The 27,919-nt window shown below is 44.6% G+C and overlaps 1 long non-coding RNA gene across 4 annotated transcripts; it reads right to left on the reverse strand.

Annotated features, from left to right (window-relative positions):
* Positions 1-15,295: 15,295 nt before the first annotated feature.
* On the reverse strand, positions 15,296-27,913 carry LOC109972572 (uncharacterized). 4 transcript variants are annotated; one of them, XR_002276706.1, is made up of 4 exons: positions 25,959-27,913; positions 25,281-25,350; positions 22,758-25,128; positions 15,296-15,928 (listed from the first exon to the last, which is right to left on the reverse strand). It is a non-coding gene; the product is annotated as an uncharacterized LOC109972572 (long non-coding RNA). The 4 variants fall into 4 exon arrangements; XR_002276708.1 differs by lacking the exon at positions 15,296-15,928 and having other exon boundaries at positions 22,364-22,912; positions 25,036-25,128; XR_002276707.1 differs by lacking the exon at positions 15,296-15,928 and having other exon boundaries at positions 22,364-24,920; positions 25,036-25,128.
* Between the last annotated feature and the right edge of the window lie 6 nt (positions 27,914-27,919).

A 27,919-nucleotide genomic window follows, 5' to 3' on the forward strand; every position in this document is an offset into this window, starting at 1 on the left:
GATCAGCTGTCATCATGTGATCAAAGAGTCCACTTTGTGAGCTGGAGGGCTGAAACAAAGGGATCACAGAGAGACAGTGCTTCTACCTCAGCTGAAATTATTTTGGTGGGTATGTAAACATCAGCTGTTTGTGTGAGCTGAAGGCGAACAAACTCCCTCCTGCTGGTTTTTATTCTCTGCTGAACAAACCTCCCCACAGCAAAGCCTCTCCACTGACCAGAGTGTCTGAGCTTTACATATGAACAAACTCGCTGTCCTCGCTTTACTTCATTCACTCTGGATTTTACAGGCCCAGTGCATTAAACATTCATAGAAACTCTTGGGATGTGTCAGGGGGAAACTCGGGTCTCCTGAGGTTGTGCGACTCCTGATGTACTTTGGTAAACCTGTGGTAGTTTGCAGGTCGACTGAGGTTTCAGTGGTCCCCTATCAAGTTACTGTGTTTAACCACAACAGCAAAGGTCCTCAGACCCACAGCCACATTATTTACCACTACCTTCACCATTAACCTTCATCATCCCCCAGGAGCCATGTTCCTGTGTATATACAACAGGCAGGATTACATGTTAACACAGTGAGGAAACATAATGTTCTGACAGAGAACACATCACTAACCAGATTCTAAAGTGAATCATTTCAGGTCGTATTTCCTGTTCCAGCCTGTCTTCTTGATTGCTTCCATTTGGATTCATCTGATAAGTGTTAGATGAAATGTGCTGACCTTTTCATGAGATCAGCTTTGATGTTGCAGCATCAGGAGTGTGCACTGAGGGAGGAAAGGACAAACGCCTGGCTAGGAGACATTAGAGGACACAAGGGAGGAGAGGAGGGAGGGAGGCAGTGATGCCCAGGATGAATGGAGCTAATTAGAGCAGTAATTGCAGCTGGCTCGTTACTGGAGAGAAACCTGGAGCTGAACATCCCACGCTCATCATCAGCACTAATCTCCTCTCTTGTCTGAGTCAGACAGCAACAGGTGGAAAATGTCAGTGTGTGTGTGTGTTTACAAGTGTCAGCAGCTGCATGAGTGAGTGTTTGCAGAGCTGAGTGTGTGTGACTGACATGTGAAAGACCGTAATCAGCAGGGTGTGGATGGAAAACCCACTCCATTCTCCTGTTCCAGAGAGAGACGGAAACGCCAGCGTGTCCAAGTCGCTCTTCTGATTTGCACCAGGAGAATGTGCCTTGCTTTTCCAAACCAGTGTTTTGTCTCAACAACAGCTGCACGCACAGCCTCTGCTGGAGTGTGTGGTATAATGTTGGCACCTATTTTAAGGGAGAATCACAGTCTCGGCTTATATTATTATGTCATAATTAATTTGTTGACTACATTTTGTATCATCACTGTCAGCGTACTAGGAGGTTCACTGTCTCTCTCATAGAGAAGTATACAGCTGGTGAACCTCCCACCAAGGATCAATGACATCTGATCACCTTATTCTGTTTGATTCACCTGATTCTGAAGAGGAACTGAAGTTATCAGATACATGTAGTGCAGTAAAACGTACACGATCTGTCTCTGACACATTTGAAGTAGCAGGAAATGGAAACTCAGCAGCATTCACCACTTTGGTCTCTGTCTCACATTCCTCCCTCCCTCCCCTTCACAGTGACCTCCACCCCCCACAGAGATTTCAAAGTCGAGGTCAGGAGGCGACGGGGCTCCTGGAGACGAGCGGAGGAGCTCCTGAGAAAAGGAAAGGAGGTGGGGGTCGGGGAATAGATGAAGGGAGAGGCAGCAGCACAGAGAATGAGCTTGAAAAAAACCCGCTGTGTCTGCTTCCTGCAGAGCAGCAGACTTCAACATGGCTGCTGCTCTGTCAGAAAACTGTGCTAACCTCCTGATGCCTTGGCTGGAACCGAGTCCAAAAGATGTGTTTCTGTACAGAAAGATGGAGAGAAAGTGGAGAAATATCATGAAACTGAAGCTCACACAGGGACATAAGATCTAAACTCTGGGTCTCATTTTAGGTGGCAGCGATCGGACTGATGCTGATGTTTAATGTGGATCATCTTCACCATGTTATATTATATATCTTTATCACGACATATATCATCACTGGAAAAATATTCAGATGTCATGACCTTGATTTAAAAATCACCATCCTGAGGTATGCACGTTTTAAATTGTAACCCTTCTCTATACATTTCTGCATCAAACAACTGTATTTTGCAACATATTGAGAGTAATTATTCACATCAGTTCACAGATAAATGCGGTATAAAAAGCATTTAAAAAGAAATCGTAAAGTGTGTTTGTGCTGTTTGTAGTATTCTCTGTACACATTCACTGAGGTAAAGAAGTTAACGTCTGCCCACCAAGTCACTATATTTTTGGCTGGTTGCTTTCTTGAACAAAGGGGATGTAAAAGTAACCAGGTCCAGAGATAAGCGAGTTTGTGACAGTGCTGTGGGTCATACCACTGTTTTCTGATGCAGGGTGAACAATCAGTCCATTTTTATTCCTATAGCCCAGTGTCTTGCTGTAACTGACAGACGGGCCTCAAGGAGTTTTACAGTTCGTATGGGGAACGACACCCTGTCCTCAGATCCTCGAATCCCATCAGGAAGAGCTCCACGTACAGTAAAGACTCGCTGCTCACACGCAGTCTCTCAGGTTTAAGGTCGCCTCTGTTTCCCATCATCCTTGCACACTCTGCTCACTGCACCAGCTGGATGAAGCCGGCCCAGTCACTGATAGGCCCTCCTCCTCCTCACTGTGAAGATGTTATCACCGAGCTCCTCTGAGGCTGTTGACGCAGTCTGATAAGAGTCCTCACATCCCACTTCTCATGTCACCACCGTCGCTCTGCTGCAGCAGGACGACACAAACATCTTTAAGTTGCAGAGGGATCGAACAGGTTTGTAGCAGAGGTCGAACTCTGCAGCTGCTTCCTCACACAGACTAGAGTCCAGTCTTTCTATCTGGGTTTTCATCTGATTGTCACCAGGTTGTTCTCCTGACATCGGTACTGATAGAGATTCTAAGAGCTGGTGCTCATTACAGTGCTGTGTCAACGTGATGCCATATTGGTAAAGGGGAGTCTCCCAGTGCACATCTGTGTATGAGGGCAGGAGGCCTGTCCACAAATCTAATCACTGCAACTCACTGAATTCACAACTGATTCGCTCTTTGGCTTGTTACAAATGAGAGAAATGTATTTATGGTACTGGACAATGTGTCATCTTAAAAATGTGGATTTTATACCAAAGTGCTTTATGTTTTGTAGACAGTGACAGAGTGGAGACATCAGAGGTCGTGTTCATGTAGGAAAGCTGAGTTGAAACATCACAGAACATTATAAAACTCAGTATCTGCTCAGTCTGACAGAGCCTCATTGGGCTTTGCCAAACCAACACCACAGAGCAGACACACTCACTCACTCGGCTGTAATCTGCATGATTAAGGATCAATCTGCTCCCAGACTGAACCAATCAACAATCAGCCGGACCGCTGTGAATCACTGTCTCATTTCAGTGTGGATGTATGTGCTCCATCCACGCTGAGTTTTTCCCTATAATCAGGATCAGTTTTGTCCAGGTGTGTCAGACACAGGAGGATATGACTCTGGTACAGCAGCTCTCAGTGTACATGCACACTGTTTTTCTGTAAGACAACGAGTAGACAAGATAAGACTGAGAGAACAAGAAAAGAAAATGGATGTGCAAACAAGAAAAAGGAACATGCATTAGAATAGCCCGGGGGAAGAAACTGTCCTCGTTTCTGGTTGTCTTGGTGTGCAGTGACCTCCTGAAGCCCACTGTCACCTCCACTGTTTCACAGTAAATCAAGTTGTTTTTAAAAGATAAGACTGGTGGTTTTCTGTTTCTGTTATTTTCCTCCTGTTGTCCTCTGGTCGACAGGGATGACTAGTTACTGCCGAGCTCCTCCTGGTTTCTGGCTCGACTCCTGTTCCAGAGCTGATATGAGGCAGTCTGTGAGCGGCGGTACTTCTCTCCCTTCCTGTTACTCCCAGAGCTGTGAGCATCTTTCACACAGACTGAGCCGAGAATCACCTGCAGCCTCTGTCCTGCATTGTTGGACCAGGTCCTGGAACTTGGTGGCCTTCCTCCCTGAGGCCTCTTCACATCTGTCTTCCCACAGGACCGTCGGCTCAGTCATGTCTCCTCAGACCATATGACTGTGTTCGTCCTCAGGGGTGTTTGGACGACCTGGGGAGAGGGCGGTTTTCTCCCCAGGTCCACCCTCATCTCCCACAGTTGTGCCAGCTGCAGGAGGCTTTTCTTTGGGATGGCAGCCTCTGCCACTGCCTAGTGAACTGGATAGATGGGGTGGTCTCATGTGGCACTGATGTTTTTGTCTCTCTGGCCCCAGGATGTCACATTACTGCTCTGAAGATGCATTTTAAATTAAGACAATTCTTTAAATTAACATTTAACAGTGGAGAGCTCTGTGGCACAGAGGAAGTCATCAGGCACACAAGACGCATTGTCCTGAAAAACTGCACATTGCCATATTTTACTTTAACCTCCTAAAGTTATAATCCCCCATTTTGTATCTCAAACACAAACTTCTGTGTGACAACACTCCTCATATCCAGACTCCACACATCTAGTCGTGGCTGCAGCATTTTCTAAAACACAGATATTCATGGTGTCTTTTGCATCATTTTAGACAAACTTTTATCTTTTCTAACCTGACAATTAACATTTTTCCTGTCATTTTTGTTTTGGCTTCAGTCTCTGTAACCTTTTTCTTTTAACCACATTTACAAAAAGTCTCAGATCAATAAGAGGAACTGGTTTTTCCTAGTTCTGCTTGTAAGTTTAAAGTGTGTGTTCTTTTCTGGTTCTTTGTGTCTTTTCCTATTATTTCAATGAGAATGTAAAGAACCACACAGTTCAGCGGTCATCCACATCTCGTTGCAGCCGATCAATAAAGGGCCATTTTCTTTTCCTGCGTTTCCTGCCAACACTCCTCCACCCTCGAACACATCCATCCTTCCCTTCTTCCTCCTCCTCAGCCCTTTTCTGCTGGTTTGACCATTTTGTTGAGTTATTTGGATTATTCAGCAGCAGCTGTAGGTTCCGGCTCCTTCAATTAGAGAAGTAAAACCCTGACACACTGCTGCTGCCGTGCTGAGAATCACTTTTTCAGTTTGCTCAGCACACACTCTGATGCCACAAAATCCTTTTAAGCAACTCCACCACCAAACACAGCTAGAAAACAGTCCCAGGAACTAGTGGCCAGAGTGTCAGGGTCCTCTATGGTGACCACAAGATGGATGATGTGAGTCAGCCGTCCCCTGGTGGCTGGTCTCAGTATAGGACCAAGACCCTGGCCCCTTTGTGCTGGTGGAGGGGACATGAGCTGAACCAAAAACTCACAGTTAAATCAAATAAATATTTCCCACAGATTGTTTCTGTTGTTTGTTCTGTTGCAGCTATTAGCAAACTGGTTTGTGTACAAGTGGTTATTGTTCTGGGAAGGCTGGTTTAATAAGTTGAACTGACCACTTTGACTGGCCTGATGCGTCACTCTGCTACTCTGTCGCTCCTGCAAAATGTGTCACAAAAGCAAGATGGTCATTACCACATTCATGATATTTTACAAATATAAAGATAACTGGCTTCTTGCTTGAACCTGTGACAGTCTGAACAGAGCCAGAAAGCAGCTTCATAATGCTGAAGTCAGTGCTGGTGGATACTGTGTTTAACATCACGTGCGAGTGAGACAGTTACAGTACAAATACCTAGGTACACCCCCCAGGCACTCTCATTTGTTTTCCTTATGGTCAAATCAGCCTGATACTGAAAACACCTGGGGGGGGTTAAACCTAGGTGACAAGAGGAGGAAAGCAGAAAGTTGTCTGAAGAGATCAGGAAGAAACTCCCCAAGCACGGTCAAGGTAAAGGCCGCAGAGGAACTCCCAGCAGTTGGATGATCATGTGACCACAGCTGCTGATGTTACTAACAAGGTTCAGGTCTGTGGGAGCGTAGCCGGGGGAAACTCGTGGCAGACTGAGCAACAGGTGGAAAAGCTCCAAACACATACTCTGAGCTCCACAGTCCAACAGTGTCCAGTTGCAGCAGATGTGGCTCAATGCACTGCAAAAGAATGTGTGTGTATAATTTGGGTTTGATTCAGACTCAGGTTCGTCAGCAGTGCTCTTGTGTAACAAAGCGAATGTCTCTCAAACAGAACAAACTCCCTCTTCGTCTCATATTTGTCTGCAGACCATCACTCTCTGACTGTCACCTTGTCAGTATAAAAGCCCATTTCCTCAACATGATCAGCCGTGGGCGTCCCAGGAAATGGCAGCCATGAGGGAATGAAATGCAGGTTTGGCATTTTCAGGTGTTTGATGTTGATGAAACTGTAGGAGGAAACACTCGGCCTGGTGTGAGCCGCACACACAAATGAACAGCACTAAATCCTGCTGCATAATTGTGTTTGTTCAGACTGACATCTGGCAAACAGCCTGCAACAACCTCTAACCTGCAATTTAATCAGAGGACGGAGATGACGAGGAGGCGGAGGGGGATGAAAGATGAGGCGGATAGCGACTGTATGTGGCTGTGTGTCTTTGTTTCTGCTGATTTAAATCAACAGCAAACAAAGCATATGGAACTGGAAAACAGTTTAATTAAAATGTAGATGACACAGTGTGTGAGGGAGGCTGACAGCTGTGTACAGACTACTGTACGCAGACAGTCAGTCTCAGTCCTCAGCTAGTTAGGACTGGCTTCAGTGTGGCACTAATCAGCCCTGGCTAACTGCATTGCTCCTGACCAGGTGTCTGGCTGGTTCGTTGGTTGATGTTAGCTACAGTCACCAGCTATGTGAATATCTGGCTGGGTAGCTCTGTCTTCTGGCCAGTTCCTGTCAATGTTCAGTTTGATACCGTTGGCCCCTGTGCAGGTTAGTTTCAGCGTCCAGCCAGTTACTGTCAGCGGCTGACTGGTTACCAGTTGTATGAAGTGTGGCTACTTTTTCTGACCTGACCTCAGTTGTCTGGCCAGGTGTCACTGGGTAACTGCTGCTTCCTGCCTGTTGGCCTCTGGCTAGTTCAGTTCAGAGTCGGACTGGTAGCTGGCCTAGTTATTTTAACTCTCTGGTTACCTTCAGGCTCTGACTGATTTACACTCGGATTTTCTTCCAGTTCGGTGCAGACAACAGACCTGCACTGGGAGGTTATGGCGAAAACAGAATTAAACAGAAACTCACTAGAAGAACAAGACAATAAACTAGACAGCTCAACATCCTGAGAGTTTGTGGAGCTGAGGCAGCAGCTCTGAGCAGCGACAGCCTTCGCCGAGTTGGTCCCTACTTTTCTTTCTGCTCTTGTACAGACGTGGAAATCAACCTGTCAGACAACCTCCCAAAGGCCCAGGACTTCCTCCTTTTGCATAGGTCACAATGTTTTACAGCAAATAGCCTCATAAATCTGGTAAACGACGGGACAGCTGATCTGATGACCCCATACATCACAGAAAGGTCAACAGCATGATGGAGTGCATGCCGTCTTCTCACCGAGGATGTGAGAATGTGCGGCGGCAACACGACGGCCGACCGTAAGTAATGAAAGAACGAGCTGCAGATGGGAGGAGATGCATTAATATGGAGGAGGGACGAGTAGAGACCTTTACAGAGACACAGAGACCTCACGGAGGCTGAAGGTTGCTGAAAGCTGCTGAAGCCGAAGCTGCAGGAGCAGTGGATCTCTGCAGGAAACAGAAGCAGCATGAAGAAGAAAGTTGTGGATACACAGGGATGATTATAATCTACATTTACACTGATATACTTGACTAGAACTTTACTTCCTCATGTTTAATCATTTTTACAAACCAACTTCACTTATTCACATCCTGAATATCTTCATCTTGTCACTTCATCATTTCCAGTAGAAACAGGTGCTGTTTGTCACGGTACTACAGCTACTACTACGCACAGATACACGCTACATGTGATCTATTAGTCATCACCGTTGTTTACTGTGCATGTATAAAAAAACATCTTTAATAAATATCAGTGACTTCTGAATTATGGTGCTGACTGTTGGGTAGCTGGAATGAGACGTAACCGTTGAACCATACATACATGTACAGCTCATTTCAGCTTGGGTTGAAAATGTATTTGTGTTTATGTGCAAACAAATACTGTACATATCATTTACACTGGACAGTATGAGTAGTGTTTAATTATCACTAACCTACACAAGCAGGTAGGAGCATGTCCCTGTCAGTGAGCCAGGAACATAGTACTTATTTTAGTACCAGAAAACTAAAGAATCTTTTCTAAATACAGTGAAACAACATTAGTATTAATACACAGAAGAACAGTAGGACGCTCAAGGGGACACCTGGGAGCACTTAGGAAACTTTGACCACATACTGGGTATAAAAATAATATATATGGAGAGAGAGACAGAGCATCAGAGAAGTATGAGGCCCATGGGACTAATGTCTAATGCTATTCGGAGACCACAGCCTGAAGTCCAGGGGAACTTACAGGGTGAAACACAAATACATTTATTAAAATGAAAGCATTTAACTTAGACTTGCTGTGTTCAGTGGATTGCACCAAGCACCACATGAAGAGAAGCAGGGCCCTGGTGCAGACTGTGCACAGAGACCAGAAAACCAACACATACAGGTGCATCTCAATAAATTAGAATATCATGGAAAAGTCTATTTATTTCAGTAATTCAACTCAAATAGTGAAACTTGTGTATTATATAAATTCAATACACACAGACTGAAGTAGTTTAAGCCGTTGGGTGTTTTAATTGTGATGATTTTGGCCCACATTTAACAAAAACCCACCAAATCGCTATCTCAAATTAGGATATGGTGACATGCCACTCAGCTAGTCAACTCAAAACACCTGCAAAGGTGTCCTGAGCCTTCAAAATGGTCACTCAGTTTGGTTCACTAGGCTACACAATCATGGGGAAGACTGCTGATCTGACAGTTGTCCAGAAGACAATCATTGACACCCTTCACAAGGAGGGTAAGCCACAAACATTCATTGCCAAAGAAACTGGCTGTTCACAGAGTGCTGTATCCAAGCATGTTAACAGAAAGTTGAGTGGTAGGAAAAAGATGCACAACTAACCGAGAGAACCGCAGTCTTGAGAGGCTTGTCAAGCAAAATCGATTCAAGAATGTGGGTAAACTTCACAAGGAATGGACTGAGGCTGGGGTCAAGGCATCAAGGGCCACCACACACCGCTGTGTCAAGGAATTTGGCTACAGTTGTTGTATTCCTCTTGTCAAGCTACTCCTGAACCACAGACAACGGCAAAGGTGTCTTAGCTGGGCTAAGGAGAAGAAGAACTGGACTGTTGCCCAGTGGTCCAAAGTCCTCTTTTCAGATGAGAGCAAGTTTTGTATTTCATTTGGAAACCAACGTCCTAGAGTCTGGAGGAAGGGTGGAGAAGCTCATATCCCAGGTTGCTTGAAGTCCAGTGTTAAGTTTCCACAGTCTGTGATGGTTTGGGGTGCAATGTCATCTGCTGGTGTTGGTCCACTGTGTTTTTTGAAAACCAAAGTCACTGCACTCGTTTACCAAGAAATTTTAGAGCACCTCATGCTTCCTTGGTTAAATGACCATGGTGTTGATGTGCCTGACTGGCCGGCAAACTCACCAGACCTGAACCCCATAGAGAATCTATGGGGTATTGTCAAGAGGAAAATGAGAAATGAGAGACCAAAAAATGCAGATGAGCTGAAGGCCACTGTCAAAGAAACCTGGGCTTCCATACCACCTCAGCAGTGCCACAGACTGATTACCTCCATGTCACGCCGAATTGAGGCAGTAATTAAAGCACAAGGAGGCCCAACCAAGTATTGAGTATGTATACAGTAAATGAACATACTTTCCAGAAGGCCAACAATTCACTAAAAATGTTTTTTTATAGGTCTTATGAGGTATTCTAATTTATTGAGATAGTGAATTGGTGGGTTTTTGTTAAACGTGGGCCAAAATCATCACAATTAAAAGACCCAACGGATTAAACTACTTCAGTCTGTGTGTATTGAATTTATATAATACATGAGTTTCACTATTTGAGTTGAATTACTGAAATAAATGGACTTTTCCGTGATATTCTAATTTACTGAGATACAGGCTGCAAACCATAGGCAGGGACAGCCAGGTAACTGGCAGCGTGTACAGGAATATCTGTATGGGTTGGACCCTCCAGTGGTGGTGGGAGGCCCAGCAGATCTCAGGAACAACATTGGAGCACTTGGTCCAGCAGAGCGCACCACTGGGAAGACAGCTGAGCTCCTGAGGAAATAACTAAGCCCAACAACAAATGTTTGGGGCAGCTGTGGCTCGGGAGGTAGAGCAGGTAATCTTCTGACCGGAAGGCTGGCGGTTTGATTCCTGGCTTATCCAATCCACATGTTGAAGAGTCCTTGAGCAAGGCACTGAACCCCCAGTTGCTCTCAATAATGACACTGGTGTGTGAATGTGACAGCATTTGAATAGGTGAATGGCCAAATAATGTGAAAGTGCGCTTAGTGTGCTGCAATGCACAGAAAAGACCACTTACCCTGAGGAGGTTAGGGGGCCTCAGTCTTCAGCTGTGGGTCAAGTTTTACCAGCTGACACAAGCTACAGAACTCAAAGCTAAAATAAAATGAAGCAGAACTTTGCCTCGGTCAGATGTTCAGTCAGAATCAGCAGGAGACGCTTAATCATCTCCACAATACTGTCCTGCAGAGCCGAGAGCTCAGACACGTTACACACATCACTGGTGAGCTGTTACACAACAACGTGTGTGTGTGTGTGTGTGTGTGTGTGTGTGTTTGGAATAAGCTGCAGTTGCCCTTCAAGGTGTATTGTTTCTCAGAGCAACTGTCTCTCTTGTCTCCCCCAGTCTTTTCCAAACAAAGAGGCCAGACTGGTTCAGTTCTAGAGAGTGGAGGGTGGAGGCCTCTATAAATGGGGCCTTATCAGTCATAAATCTCTACACTTTACTCGTTCAGACCTCACATGACCAGCAAAAGTGCTGAGAGATGTACAAGAGAAAATGGTTTGAATGAACCTAATGAGGAAACGTCTTCAGGAAGCAGCAGTCTAATGTGTGTCATCCCAACAGACGTGACAAAAAACCCGAGCACACGGAGCTTTCTTTATTAGGCCATCAGTGTTTCACAGAACATGGAGGAAGGACAAAATCCTGCACACACACACACACACACACACACACTTGCAGCTGTAGTTTTGCTGCTCCACCATACCTGCAGCAGTGAAGCGGTGCTGGAGAGCAGCTCTTAAACAGCAGCCAACCTGCACACTCTCCACCCACCATGAGAGCAGATTAAATTGATCGCCCTCAGGGAGCAAAACATGAGTCACCGTTATTCATGAAAGCTCGGCTGATCACCGCATGTGTGTGTGTGTGTGTTCACCTTCATTACAGTACAATTTCTATAAAAATATAAAACCTGACACACCTAAATTGAACCTTAAAAATGTTGTTACAGATAAACAGCCCAACGTATCCTCGGGCAGCGATCACACCCGATGTTTAAAAACCAGGAGCGTCGAGATGCTTGTGTCACTGTTGCTAGGCAACAAGTACCTATTATTTACAATTATGCATACATTTACAGTAGGTGAGCACAGACACAGGAACAGCAGAGCCATATCAGAACCTGACCTGAAACCTGCTCCAACTTCAGTGTTTGTTCTTGAATGTTGTGGCCGAAATGACAAGAATACACAGCTCAACTGCAACAGTGAAAGGAAATATGATGCGACCAGATGGGTTCTGTGTCATGACTGGAGCAGAGGACTCAAGTGCACGTCAGGACATGAAGCATTGAGGTAAGTTCTTTAAGATCTTTACAGGTGAACTCAGAATACGCTGGTCGAGTGACGCTCACTGGGCCAGTGGGGAAGTAGTGCAAGAGTAAATTAAAGACAAACCCAGGTAGGTCATACAAAAGTCTTAGTGGAGGCTTCCTCCAAAACACCCAGCAGGTGAAGGTGGCAGGAGCACAGAAACACTCACAGTCAGGGATGTGACACAGATCATTACCGGGGCAGACAGACCAGGAACAAACAAGAGTCTGAAGGAGAGATGAACGATTCAGAGGGTGAAGCAGAGGAAACAGCCTGTGGTGGCAGCGACGTCACCGTAGAGAGCGTGGGTGAATGTGAACCCCACCTGCTGGCTCAGACCCTAGGAGATGATTAGACCGAGGAGAGGCAGGTGAGTGTGAGAGATGCAGGGCAGAACAGAGGCAAGGGGCTGGGTCTCTAAATGTACTTATAGATATATGTCACAGTTCACTTTACAGGAGCCAAGTGCAGAGCCCCAGAGAGATGCTCAGGATGTTTGTAGAAGAGGGTTCATGTGGTCAGGGCAGAGACAGCTGCAGGCAAAGGCAGACAAATCAATCTGCAGTAAATCTCAGCAGTCAGCATGAAAAGCTATAGCACAACTTAAGTCCTGAGAGAAGTTCCTGAATAATAATAACCGCAGCAAGGACGAGCACTTGGCGGCGTTAAAAATGCTGCCACTGTGCACACAGTTCAGAACAAAACACATGGTGCATGATTAAAGCAAACAGCAGCACACAGAGCTCTTATTGCATCAGTGAAAACCTGAAGTTCACTGTTGGTTACCGTGTCGTGCAGTTAAAGGTGAGGACTGATTCTCTGAGGTGTCTAACATGAGACCAGCAGGTATCTGTCAACACTAAACATCCACAGAGAAGACCTCCCGGAGGTCCCATCAGCATCTTGCCTTAGTGATGAACTTCTGGCCAACACAAGTGCTGCAGTGCCCGTAGCCCTCTACGACCTCGAATCCCAAACAGTTTGTAAAGTTGACGAGGACATTAAGACACTGCATGTTTCAGATGTGGTGGGACACAAACTGTCACCTCACAATAAATCACTCAACACGTGTCTGTGCTACGACTCGGTACAGGCCTAGTACTGGCCGGTCCAGGTTTGAAGGGACACACCCAGTATTTTCTGGCAGAGTAGCGCAACCTCAGGCTTTCTGATCCATCTCACCTCTGCTGCTTCATACCCTGAGCCACAACTGTCTCACTACACAAAGTAGCAAAACGATGTCTGCTGTGACTTCATGGCCCCTGACTGAACCATCATCCCTGTGTTTGTTTCACAACCACTAAAAGCTGATCACCGCCTCATCTCATTTAAACGTCTACAGCAACACGCACATCCTCTGTATGTTGTCCAGCTCCTATTGCTGTTGTCTCTTCATCAGAGACAAACAGCTTAGCTGCTCACTGCTGCTCGACTCTCACAGCCCGCCAAATAAAGGACATAACACTGCTGGCGATGACCGCGAGTGTCTCTGCCAAACCCTGCAGCACTCACCTCGAACAGAGGAAGAGTTCGCCTAATGACGAAGCTCACACTGAGAGACACAGATCTGCAGATCAGGGAGAGCTGCTGTATTTACCCTCAGCTCACACTGCAATGCGCCTGGTGTCTCCCATGGTCTGTGGTCGAAGAAGTACTCAGACACCTACACCACATTTAGTTGTGATGTTGGCCTGGATGTTGATACACTTCACTCTGGACCACACAACCAACAAAGCCACAAATAACATTTCTTTAGCTCAGAAAGTTTCTTTTCATGAACTTTTCTTTGTCAGAAAATCAACACTAGGGCCTGAGAAGAGACAACGCGGCACTGCTGAAACCTACAGTATGAACCTAATGGACAGGAATGTACACACACACGTGCACTGACATAAAGACAGAGCGACAGAGCTTTGAACACAGAGGCAGAGGAGAGCAGCTCTGATAGAGAACCATCCCCTGTGCAGACAACAAACTGCCTGTTTACTGGTTGTTTACTGTTGAGAAGCTGCAGTGAAATGCCTCCAATGCAGTTTTACATTTCCAGCTGGAAGATTTTTCTATAAAACAAACTGAGGACACTATGTATAACGACAGACAGGCAGGTAAACATTTTCTGACAGTCTTGTTTCCAACAGGAGCTTAAAAAAGTATGTCCAAGTCAGAGTGACTCGAAGCAAACTCTGGCTTCACACGGTGTCCAAGCAAGAGCTCACCTTCTGGTAAGTGGTCAGCTCAGGGCAACACCAGGACTCAGGGAAGTGTCCAGTGGGGAAAGCAAATGGACCAGTATGGGAAGTGGTTTATTCCAAAGGCCAGAACAGTTCATCTCCAGACAAGCAGACGTAGGAAAACTGTCCAGACGAGGGCAGACTCACAACACAACCCAGGGACCCAGGGACAGACACTTACCAGAAACCAGGAGACTCAAATGTCCACACACAGGTGAAATCCAACAATACAAACAGGGCAGGAAAAGTTAGTCCGCTGGAAAACCAGGTTGACACCACGGGAGGATCACAGCACGACCACGGGAATGTCACATGAAAGGTCTCTGTGATCCTTGCAGGGAGGGAGAACTGGCTGCTGAGTAGGTAACTGCACAGACAGGAGGCAGGTGAGTTTAGGTGGAGCCAGTAACACAGATGGGAAAAGAACCTGAGACATGGGGCAGGGTCTAGAGCAACAGGGAAAACATGACCCAGGACTGGGACTGTGACAACAGTAACACAGTAAAGTGTTCAGCACCAGCAGTGTGTTGTTTTCTGACAAAGTATCTGAGGTGCTACAAAAATATTTCCATCCTCTAAAGGGGGCCCAAAAAAAAAAAGAGGGTAAGAACCGCAAATATAGAGCTTCTGGATGGTCCCTCAGAAACTCACACACAAACAGCAGACATCTCCACAAGAGGTTTAATGAACACTGTGTCACTATAACAAGGCTGAAGTGTTTGGGCATCCACATACTTGTGGCTATGTGTTGCTTTTTATGGCAGTGTGCTGAAATAAAGGTTGTAGGTGCTCCGCCTCTGGATACAGGTATCAGAGTCATACTGACCGATGTCAAGATGGAAACATGTTTGTTTAAGTGTAAACCTGACAGAGAAGAGACCTGGTCCAACCCCCCAGCTTGTGTTTTAAAGAATCAGTCAGACTCCAGACGGGAGCGATGGAGGACGGAGCAGCAGCTGTGCTGGTCGAGTGCTCAGGCTGCAGTCTGCATCCCAGTTATCAATTAAAGTGACGCTCAGTACCTGAGATGAAGCCTCACGGCCTGCACACACACAGCAGAGTCGCTCAGCTCCAGCACAAAGACGCCTCAGGATATCGCCACCCACCCCACTTGTCTCCTCTCGGAGAGTGTTTACTGGCAGGATGTTTGTCTTCCACCTCCTCCCTGCAGCCAGCTCTCCCCTCCACCCCGCCTGGCTGACTCTTCTTAATGTAATTGTTTTTCTAGTTTAGGGATGCCCCCGGGCGCACACACAAACACGCACGTGTGTCACACATACAAACTAACATTAACAAGAGAAACATACAGACACTGAGGCCCTGGCATCCAGTGACGAGCTCATGCACACCGACTCACTGCTCAGGGAGATCATACCTAATTTATTTTACACAGTCACAGAGTTCATTGATAAGTGTTTATGTAAATGCACCAGAGCTGGCCAGAGGTTTATCTTAACCTGCAGTCCCCTGCCAGATGTAATAAGGCCTCTTTTAAAAGAAAAAAAAAACTAAATCCATCAACAACAAAGTGTCCCTTATGTCACTGTTCATCTCTCCTCGATCCCTGTTCCCCCAGAAGTCGTTCCTGTCGCCCATCATGGTGATGTCCCTGGATAAATCCCTGGATATCCAGCTACTTATAAAGGCCCATGTTCCACTCACTTGTGTTTTAGTTCCTTCCATGTAAGATTCAAGGGGACAATTACTGACATGAGACATTCTGCCCTCTGAAATGCAAACTGATTTCGGGCAAAGGGGTGTGTTGGCTCCTAAAAGTCTTCCACAAGGGATGCTCTGGTGTATCCTCGCTCCTCAGAGCAGATAGACGACTCCTTGGATGTGCCCTACATCTGCTCTGGGGACCCAGGGTGCTGCCTGGAGGAGACATGAGTAAGGATAAATGAGACCATCATTCAAAGAAGTATTTTATGGAAGATGCACCTTTATCAGAAATCACTTGGTATTTGGATGCTACAGATGAAGGCTCATGTCTCTAAAACCATTTCTTTAATTCCTCTCCTCACATCTTTTCCTAACAGCTCACGTGGGAAAGACTAAGGTTGAGAGAATTCGGATGTACTCCTCGTCTCTGCCACCCCCTCTACATAAAAGCATAGCACCTAGCTTGAAACGGGCACAAAATAAAGCAGCTTCTATCAGAGTGTTGCATTGTGACTACAGGACAGATACAAAACCACCATAGAAGCTGCTCAGTAGTCGGAACTTGGAAAGCTGTAAATAATTATGTAACATTTCAGTTTATATACTGGTCAGTTTTACAGGAAGCTGAGTGAAATACGACATCTCTTACATGCAGCAACCCCAGTGCCTCCTGCAGGAGTCTGATGGTGTTAGAGGTCTTTTGGTTGGATGCTTCCTCTAAGCTGCTGAGCAGCAGCAGTGTCTCCCCTCTGAGGTCTAGTTGGATTTGCCAGAAATGATTTTCATTAGTGTCAGCAGACTGAGGCACACTGCCGACAGGGTGACGAGGCTGAAATGTGCTCCTCAAAGAGACGAGATAACCAGGGCCAGAGAGGAAACACAGGCTGACAAAGCATCCAGAGGCTGATAGAGTGTAACAGAGCATCCAGAGGCTCACAGAGCGTCCAGAGGCTGACAGAACGCGGCAGAGCGTCCAGAGGCTGAGAGAGTGCGACAGAGCATCCAGAGATTGACAGAGGCTGACAGAGCGCGGCAGAGCGTCCAGAGGCTGACAGAGCGCGGCAGAGCGTCTAGAGGCTAACAGAGCACGACAGAGCATCCAGAGATTGACAGACGGCGGGTTTCTGTTTGTGTTTAAAAGGAAAGGAAAGGACAGAAATGAGGGATTAACAGCAGACAGAGGTTTAAATGGAGCCAATATCTGTCTGGGTAGACTGAAGGTGGAATTAACTTGAGTCTGAGACAGACAGAGGGAAGGGCCACCCTGCCCAGCAATGTTTGTGCTTCATTAGTACAGCTGTGTTTTGCTGTATCACTGCTGATGCCGTTTGTATCTGACCGTCCTCCTGCTAACAGTGGCTCCACAAGTCACTTGTGTCAGTAGGTTGTAACCACCAGCAGTCATGTAACCCCAGCACTAGTCTGACCACAATTCTGACACACCTAAACCTCACCAAACGGCGATGCTTCCATGATTGTAACTTTTAGTTTCCATGATGATGATGGTCCAGTGGTGCTGCTGCTGGGACAGTCACACGGATTGCGTTATTGTTACCATATTGGACAGACAATCTGCTTATTAGTTATGGTTTACTGTTGATGTTGGGTACTCACTAAACAGTACATAAGAACTTAGTGTTTTCTTCTTTAATCTCCCATTAGTCATGTGACGACCCCACAGACTTACTGTATATGGTGACCTTTGGAGCGGCCCACCCCCTAATTTCAGAGCCACTCCACTAAAGTGGTGAACTGTATATGAAGTAGTTAATACTATAAAGTAGTTCTAACAGTGAAGTGGTGATGAAGATTAACACTATTAATCCCTCCACCCGTTATGAGCCCCTTGTTTGGGGTCGGGTCACGGGGCAGCAGGTTCAGTAGGGTGGCCCAGACGTCCCTCTACCCAGCAGCATTCTCCAGCTCATCCCGGGGTGTCCTGAGGCATTCCCAGGCTACATGGGATGGGATATATAATTTTGCCAGGATGTTCCTGGTCTACCCTGGGGCCTCCTGCCAGCTGGACCTCCGGTGGGAGGCACCCAGGACACCCCCCCCAATCAGACGGCCAGCTCACCTGGCTTCTTTTGGATGAGCAGTGACTATTAATAAGGCAGTCAAGGGGCATTTTCTGTACTACCAGTACTTTTGTTACTTTGAGGATGTTTCTTTGTACTTGTATCCAACCTTGAATACTACACTTTTACTGAGTATTTTCAGCGTTACATTGGTACTTTTAAGTAAAGGACCTGAATACTTTTACTGCTGATTACAGCACATTTTTATTATTACTGATAGAAATGTCGGAAAAAACTACAACAAAACAAAGTTGTAGTAAACCAGTATTGTAATAATAATCCTGTACCCTAACATCTGTCCTTTCATGTCGTGTCTTGAGGGGCAGCTGTTCCATTTATTTTTCCTTCGTCTGCCCTCTGAGCAGCAGTGTGACAGAGTAAAGGGCAGTTTTTGTGTGTCTGGCCTTCCAGCCCCAGTGTGCAGGCTGATGGGGGTTCGGTGTAATAGCAGCACATTGCTCTCCCCGTTTCAGGCTCCACTTCCATGACTTCTGATGTCTCCAGCCTCCAGATGAAGAGCTGCTGTCTGATGACTGGTTGCCAAGGGAGCCACATCATTTTGGACCATTAAAGCGCAGAGATGGAGGTGGAACTCGGTGTTTTCTTTCTTTAAGCACTTTAGTGAAATGTGTCTCTGTGGGTTTGTTTTAATGCATGTCTAGTGTAACAGTTCTACTTTTACTTTATGGACTTAATTTAGCCTTTAATTTCTTTTTTGTGCCTTAATCTCATTTACTGCAAAATGTTTTTGGTCTTTAGATTTTAAAGCTTCTAGGTTTCTTAACTCTTGGAAGTAAAGTGCTTAAAAACTAAGATTAGAAAGTCAAATGAGTTTTATTTGTGTAACTTAGTAACATAAATCCCAAATTTTCCTCCCCCAACATGATAAATAAACTGAGGAAGAGCAACAGTCAGTGTGGGAAAAATGAAGAGGAGTCATTCTCGGATTATTTGGAGCCAAGTGCAGCTGCAGGATGGTCTTTAATAAAATATAAAACACAATGAGCTAAAAGATAAAAGGTGGAAATAATCAAACTGCAGAGACAGCGTCTGATAAAGCGTCTTTCCTTGTAATGGGAGTTTGATTAATTAGACTGAACACTGCTCTCTAATGATGCGTGAGGAACACACACACACACACACACACACACACACACACACACTCAGATCAATACAGAGATATTAATGCAGTATTGACAGAGGAAATTAAAGGTTTAATTAACCAGTGGGTAGCTGGTCCTGGCGGGTTTTTTGGGGTGGTCTGATTGACTCTGAACCAGATTTGTGTTCCTAATCAATAACACACATGGACCTGCTGCCATATGTAGCAGCAGCTTTATGTCCCTGTCAATAACACAGTGCGGCTGCTGGGCTGGACAGAGACACAAATACACTGAGGCTACACGGATTTAGCTGAAGCAAATGATTCCACTAAGCTACAGGACTGAAGTAGCAGCCAATGAACACCAGACGTGTACAGGCTCTGCAGTCGGCATTAGCAATTAGCATAATTAAACACTTCAACCAACTGCGTACGAGTCAGGCTGTAATTTGACATATTTAATATTTGATTAAATGAACTAATGAATGTTTTAGGTTTTTAATGTAAACACATAAAGACAAACAGACGTGCTGTTAGCAGTGAGTTTATATGAACCAGAGCAGCTAACATCCTGGTTTATTCTTTCTGTTTAGCATTTGTAAGCTAATTCATCAGACGTGCAGCTGTAAACAGTTTAATACCTGCTGTTCAGGTTTTATGCTATAGAACAGGTGACAGGTGAGGTAATAGGTAGACATACACATTAAATATCTTAGAGCTGGCTGTTCCTGTTATCTGATTAAGGGCATATCTTATTATATGATCCCAGCTGTGTTAGGAAGTACTCATCCATTATTTTAAGTAGAAGCATCAGTCATTTAAAATCTAGTGAGCGTACATATTTAATGTTTAGATCTAGATTAGTACTAAATATGAGGGATATTTTGTGGGTGTATAATTGACCTTAGTGTCCACACACTCACATGCACAGGTATTCAAGAATGATGACTAATGTGTATTGATTAGTGATTATCCTGAGTCTGCAGAGCAGCAGAAGTCTAACTGCTTCTCTATTACCATCTACAAACATATGAAATGAGAGGATCATGGAACATGAGATCTAATAAGATGACTGAATGTAAAGACCATCCAAATAAAGGTCATTTAATAAAATGAAATATCGATGTTTAAATGTGAAATCTATTCTAATACAATCACCTCCAAAGCCATTTTTCTTCATCACTGAATTTGTCAGTTTTTAATTTGTTCTCTAATGCTTCACCACACACACACACACACACACACACATATCTATATATAGCCACCACAAACATACAGTTTTTAGGGCATCAGTGAACTAAGTATGTGTGTGTGTGTGTGTGTGTGTGTGTGTGTGTGTGTGTGTGTGTGTGTGTCTGTCTGACTTCGGTGAGGCACTGCTGAAGGTCGGTCAGCTGGACAAACTACAGGGACCAGCAGGATGGAGGTCATCTGACAACAATGGTTTTAGGGGTTAAAGAGGATGTTTATTGATAAACAATCATGTTCCTAGTGCACATGTGGAACGTGTCCATGTATTTAGTGAGGACCACCCCAATGTCCTCACAGGGCACAAATGTCTTCACTACCGGTTCAAACCTGGTCCTCAGAAAGACAGCAGTGTTTACCCACAATCAGAACATAATAATAATCACTTTTATTTGGCCAAGTATGTTACACATAAACAAGGAATTTGTTTCTGGTACAGAACTGAGGAAGCCATCTGCGGCGCCAACTCACACCGATGGGTCTAACCATGCCTCCGGGCATTCAATGTCTGGCCCAAGGACACTTCAACATGTGGACTGCAGGCACCCAGATTCGAACCGTCAACCCTCCAGTTGAGAGACGACTGCTCTACCCACTGAACCACAGTCGCCTCTCACAGCCGCTCCTACCTACAGTACAAGTCTCTCACACACATCTGTGTTCAGACAAAATGACGCAGCCTCCCGACAGGTGTCATTGCAGCGAACATAAGTAGGAATTAACTGCACAACAAAATGTGGAGGGAAAATGAGGAAACTAAACTAATACTCTAAGGAAGTTACTGTGGTGTTTTTATTCCGGGTCAGACCACTGAGCCAAGAACACCCCATTTTCCTTCACACAGGTGCACGTTCCCACCTGGAGGCTGCCCAGTACAACCACAGACCTGTGGCCAATGCAGCCTCACTGGAGCAGCTCAGGGGTACCACAGTGGACCAGGCATCGCGTTGCCACCTCTCCCACCCAGATGTGACCCTGCCTGGTCTCGGGACTGAACCTTTTGCTCACAGGCTCACTTCTCTAAACTTTAGAGGCAACTGTGGTGCGGTGGTAGAGCAGTCGTTTTCCCACCAGAAGGTTGAAGGTTCAACTCTCGGTGCCTGGTAGTCAACGTGTCAAAGTGTCCTTGGGCAAGACACTGAATGCCCCCAATGGCTAGATGGCATCAGTTGAGGTGGCGCCGCAGATGGCTGCCACGGTTCTATACCGGAAACAAATTCCTGGTGTGTAACATATTTGGCCAATAAAGGTCTTTATCCTTTAGGCCTCCAACTGCTCAGCATTACATGGTAGAATACATGATGAAAAAAAAGAGAAATGCCCTAGGACACTGACTACTTTACTGAAAATGATACTCACTGAAAAAACAAAGATCCAGTGTGTTTGCAGTCTCCCTTCACACTGGGATTCCATAACAGTCATATTATGATTTCAGTACCTGAATAAATGTATGTAGTTACAGTGTGTGGATGTTTGCTAGGTTAATCACTGAGCTGCACTGGGCTTGATGTTGATCCTTCACAGATATGATGAAGATTATTTTGGTGACGGATCCTGCTTTTGTCACTGTTACACAGATACGGTGCTGAACTCTGGATCTCTGTTCTTCTTGGCATCTCTTCTTCTCTGGGCCTGACCACCGCTGGCAGGTGATAATTACAACTTCCTGTTGCACTTTCTTCTTCTGCTGTCGCTGTCATTAAAGTGAGACTTGATAATTAGTCTTGATTCCTCCCCCAGCTTTTATCTCTCCTCATGCCCCCTCTCTTTTCTAAATTTTGTCTTCTTTAGGTGTCAGCAAAGCTTTGTCTCTTCTGAGGTTGGACTTGTAAATGAGGCTTCCAGACATGGCCACCCACCAGTGGCTTCTGGGTAACACAGTTCAAAGACACGAGCGGGTGACAGGAGGTACAGCCACCTGCTCCATGTCAAACAAACTCTGCTCACTTGTCTCACTTTAAGTTTAGCTTTATTAACTTTTCCGGAGCATCTGCTTTCATGTCAACTTTTTTGTTTTGTTTTGAAATAAAATATGACATCATGATAGTGATAATTGCTTTATCTGGCCAAACATGTTACATACACAAGGAATTTGTCTCTGGTACAGAACCAGGGTGGCCATCTGCGGTGCTAACTGACACTCACACACCGATGGCGGCGCTGTCCCTTCACAGTGCTGCTCTGGCCATCGGGGGCAACTTGGAGCTCAGTGTCTTGCCCCCAACGACATGTGGACTGCAGGCACCATGTATCAAACCTCCAGCCTTCTGGTTGGGAGACGACCATTCTACCCCTAAGCCACACATAACATCACGCAACAGCAGTTATTTTGTTACAGTGACCTCATGAAAACAAATTTTACTTATTTGTTACAACAATGACATCATGATATTGTTGCTATGGTGACATAAATGACAACTTGTAGTATTACCACAGTAATCTCATAATGTTAATTGTATTGTTGCCATGGTGACGTTATATCAGTTGTGTTATCATTATGATAACATCACACTGACCTTTGGTGTCTTACTGCCACCTTTGTACTTGGATGCTGGGACATGTGGTTAAGAGTGTTTTGGTAAACAGCACTTTGATAGAATAAAAACCAACTCACGGCTCACTAGCCTTCACTGGGAGTAGTGGCTGAAAGCGTCACAAGCAGCCTGTTACTGGACCTGGAGTCAGGATTAGCAGTTCCCCACAGTGACAACACTTCCATCACAAGTTCAGCTGATTTCTCCATCTTCGTTCCAGTAAATTTTCTCAGACCTGAGCAAACACAGAGACTGACAGGAAGTCTGCAGAGGCCCTTCATTAATTGTGCACATATTCATGATGTTAATATGCTAATGAGCCACCCACTCAGCAGGAGGTCACACTCTCGTTAAGATATTCGGCTTCCCACAATCCTCCTGGGAGTCCGTCTGCCCGTTAAGACAACACAGAGCTGGCTGGAGGTGCAGCGTGTGTGTGTGTGGGTGTGTGTATATCAGTTTGCTTGGTTTGAGGAGGTGACAGGGACAGTGAATCGAACCCCGACTTGCCGTACCAAAGTCAGTGGTGTTAACCACCACAAGTTCGTTTACTGAATAAACAAAATTCAGTTTTCTCCAGTTGATTTTCCAACAGTCTATTCTGGGCCTAAGACAGATGTCATCTAAATAAGATCTAATCTATTTAAGATAGATGAAGATAGAGTGAAGTTAAGTGAAGTGCCTCCTGAAACAGGAGAAAGGTGTGATGAAGAAAGCGAGGGCGGCTCAGGAGGATTCCCGGCTTGTCCAGTTAATGTGTGAGCACTTGAGAGTGCGAATGGGTGAATAGAGTAGTGTGAAAGCCAGCATAAAGGATAGAAATGTGCTATACAAGCCACGTTTGTGGCTCAGGAGGTATTATTATTTACAGTATGTAGAGTTATGAGAACACATTATGTAGAGAACTCTGTATCACTCCATGCACATCTGATGTATTTGTCACAACTTTCAAGTCTGTTGTTTCAAATACATCAGGACTGTTTTCTCTCCCACCACCACAGAGTAGAAAACACTGGAGGTCTGCGCTGCTTTTGGATGTTGTAATGAAAGGAACACAACAGGAAATAATATTACCACCACTGTTGCTATCATGTTGAATTTATTTCAATTAATCCTTACTTAAAATGTTTGCTAACATGACAAAATGTCACCTCCATGTTGGCTGTAAAAGCACAAATGTGTAACTAATATGCAACAGTTCCAAAAAAAAGAAAAGAGCTGGTAGCACTGTACAGTAGTCCAATAGTATGGACCGAGCCTGCAGCTGCACAGCCCTGCTGAGACACTGGAACCAAACACTGGGTTGTGTAAATGTGTGAATTGAAAATGTAAATCAGCAAAACACTGTTTCACTAGAAACATAATTTTGTAAAAGAACTGTGGCATGCAAGTAAGACAGAACTATGTAAGGCCAAGATCATCTTAAATACTGTGTCATAGAAGCATTAGTGGTTCTATCTACATGAAGTGCTCTGGATCTGTGACAAACCAAAGTGCTGCGAAAACAGACTAAAATGAATTCAGTGAATTTTAGTTCTGTGGATAGACATGCATTAAGAGGCACCGTGGCCCTGTACCAACATGGCAGCTGCACATAGCAGTAGCAGCTATCGAGGCCTTTCCCTTTTTTGCTTTGCTTTTAGCCAGTGTTTCCCCTACCATTATATTAGGGGGGCACCCCACCCCCCTTGAAGGTCAAGTTCATTTTATTTAATTTTATTTTCTATATAGCGCCAGATCACAGCAGAAGTCATTTAAGGTTACCTTTCCTATAGAACAGGTCTGTACCATGTTCTTTTTTTAAACAAACTAAATAGCCTTATGTTATTTATCTTATTTACACGACATCATGTCATTTCTGTCTCTACATGATCGCCGCTGCCACCCCCCAAAAGCTGTAAACCTAGGGGAAACACTGCACATCATCCTCTTTCATCTCGACCCAAATCTCTCGACTGACTCGAACTGTTTGATAGCTAGATTAGAGTTGTGCTGGTCACTGGTGAGAGGCTGCCTGCTTGAATCAAAGTCTAAATTAGTGAGCCGTGTTCACATAAGAACAGCAAAACTGAGCTTCAGCTCCCAGTGGCATATTAGATAGTTCTCAAGATTCTGCGGCGGAAGAAATAACATCTGGAAAAGGCTGGATTATAATCGGGAGGCTGGTTCTGTGCCACGGTAGAGTCTGATCTTCTGTGCAATTTAAAGGAGTGGACTGCTGGTTCTAAGCCTGCTGACCAGTTCTACAAAACAAAAGTACCTTTAGTTTGGCCCCCTTATGATGCTTTCTATGGAAATCAACATGCAAAGACTTGCTACAGACAAACAAATTGTCCATAGGTTTTACATATGCCTTACCTTTCTGTGAGCGGCCCTGCAGTTCCACACAGTGACCACTTTGTCCTTGGCGGTGCAGTCAAGGATTCAGATTTTCCAAGAAGTCTCAGTCAACTGCAGAAATAAGTTGTTTAAGATGTAAAAGACAAACTACACATAAACATGAATGTTCAAAAAAGAAAGATTGTTTCTTGACAATTAAAGATAATTAAATATAAAAATAAAATGTCTTAAAGGTTTCAAAAATGAACAAAAATAAAACTTACCTGGATGGTCTGAGCAGTATTGTCACCTTCACAGTGAGCAGGCTACAGATACAGTGTTGTTTCCCAGAAGCTACAGTAAATTAAAGGGAAACATCAGGTCAGTGTTTTCCACCCCGCTGTGCCCACAGGTCAAGGTTTATTAATGCTTTTACATTGAGATCCAAGTGTGGCTAACTGGTCTGCATTGGCACAGACACAACACACTCTTCATCTGTAACGAAAAGAAACTGTCAGAATCTTCATTTATGATGTGACTGTCCACAGAACGTTCTTACTGGGTGCTACTTCGGGACGCACCCAGAAAGCGCCATGGCTCGTTTTATAAACAGGTTTCATATGAGGATGCACTTGTAACCTTGAAAATAAACTGGTCTCTTCATTTCGTGGTTCTCAGTTCCTGTCCTCTAAACATGCTTTTTGTGGGGGTAACAGAGGCGCTGTGACATCACCAATGGACTCACAGCACCACCCACTGGGCCACACCAGAGTGACAGTGTAATAATGTCAAGTAGCCTTATGTTTACATTACTGCTATCAATTAACATTGTGGATGACTGTGTAAATAAAGGCTACTGTGGAATATTACTTATTTATTTCTGTGGAGTCTTATTGTGAAGTTATGAATGATAAACAGGAAACAGAACTGCAACAGACCATAAAAACCCAAACCATACTCACCTAAGCGTACAAACCTGGAGTCTGTGAGGGTCTCCTGAACTTCTCTAAGGTGTCTCAGGAATCCTTGGAGATGTAACATGTTCTCTGGGAGGGCTTCGGGAGCTGTTGCGTCTTCAGGAGGGCCCTGAGGGAATTCTGGGAGTTCAGCATGTTCTCACAGGAATACTGAGGCCCTTGAGGAACTTGGTGCCTTAAATATGTGGCTGCAGATCCAGTGGTCCTTGAGGGGTTTCCAGGAGATTTTGAAGTAAATACAGTGGCCCCTAAGAGTTTTTTTGATTTACAAAATCCTGGAAGGGTGTTACAGGAGTCCTTGGGTGAATTCAGGAGTTTGTGAAGGTGTTCCAGCAAATCCTTTGGATGATCCCATAAATACTGATGGTGTCCCAGTAGTTCTTTCATGAGTTATGGGCACCTTGGGGATGTTCTAGAAGTCCTTGGTGCGACCAGGTGAGTTCCTGTGAAAGTGGCAACAGCCCCTGAAGATGCTCCAGTGGTTGTAGAAAGGCCTCATGGATCATAAAAGGGGTTTCAAGTGTTCACAAAGGAAACTCCAGTTATTCAGGAGTTCCAAAAGTCTGACAGGGGTCATTGAGTTTTTAGTGCATTCAAGAAGTGGTCCTTGAAAAAGGTGTAGCTTTACATGGCAGAATTTCCCCTTTATCAACTGTAATTCTGTGATTTATTTCTTCTTTAAACAGGAAGCATGTAGTCTTTATTAGAGTCCGAATAATTAAGCCACTTAAATGTCAAATATGAACATCCTCATAACCATGTAGGTCCACAGAGAAGCGGTTTGAAATGAAATGTTAGGCTGCCATCTGCTGGGGTGAAATAAGGAAGTGGTTCACTGCACTGCCTCAAACTTAAACCTTGCTTTTCAGACACAGTGGCAGCAGGACATATCGCCCGAATAGGACACACACAAAATTCCAACTCACTAAAGGAAACTGTTTGAAGAGAATTCAAGACTCACTGTAGTAGAACAGAAAATGAATCTGCAACAATTTACCTGATTGATTTATCATTCAAGTTATTTTACTCAAAAGGTCCAAAACCTCGCTGATCGCAGCTTCTCACACATGAATATTTGCTCTGAATCGTCTTCTGGTTTTGGACCATTTATCAGACGAAATCCAAGATTCCTGCAGCAAAGTTTAAGAGGACAATCAAACATTCAGGGGACAGAAGATGATCAACTGAGTCTGAACGGAGTCGATGAAACCCCTGTCTGATCATGCTTAGGTTTCACCAGTCATGTAACCAAGAAAAGGTAGAAATCAGCACACCTGAATTTTTAGAAACAAATGTACATTTAACTGGAAGCTGAAATGACTGACTGCTCAGCAGTGGGTCTCATGAATTAAAATGACCTTCCTACATGCTATTTTTGAATTTCACAAACTTTTTAACTGGAATACAAACTATTAAGACTAGGGCTGCAGAGCTGATCATGTAAGTTATCAACAAACAAACAAACAAAATATATATATGTATAAATATCAGTCAGCAAATATTGATAATCAAGTTATAATTTGTCATTTTTAAGCAAAAATGTCAAATATTTCCTGGTTTCAGATTCTCACATTGTGAGGATTTGATGCATTTGTGTGTCATATAGAATCACTTTGCATTTTGATGCTTTAAAGTTTTAATAATGTTTTTTTTTTTTAATACTTAAGTTGGACCGAGCTCTGTCACACCATGAGAAACTAGAGGGATATTTGGTCAAGATGAGGGATTCTGATGGACTGAAACACAACAAGTGTGTAGTCATGTGATTTTATTACTTCAGTAAATGTTGTAGTTTTGTTAAAGCAACACTGATTCACTGTTAACTGAACTGAGATGGTAATGTTCAAAGTGCGCACTAGTGATGGCCATCTGACACCGAGGTCTCAATACATGATTTGAGCTCGGAGAGGGACATTCTGCGAACCACTGCCTCAAGGCTTCTCTTG

The sequence above is a fragment of the Monopterus albus genome, unplaced genomic scaffold (genome assembly GCF_001952655.1).
Source record: "Monopterus albus unplaced genomic scaffold, M_albus_1.0 scaffold260.1, whole genome shotgun sequence".
Taxonomy (NCBI): domain Eukaryota; kingdom Metazoa; phylum Chordata; class Actinopteri; order Synbranchiformes; family Synbranchidae; genus Monopterus; species Monopterus albus.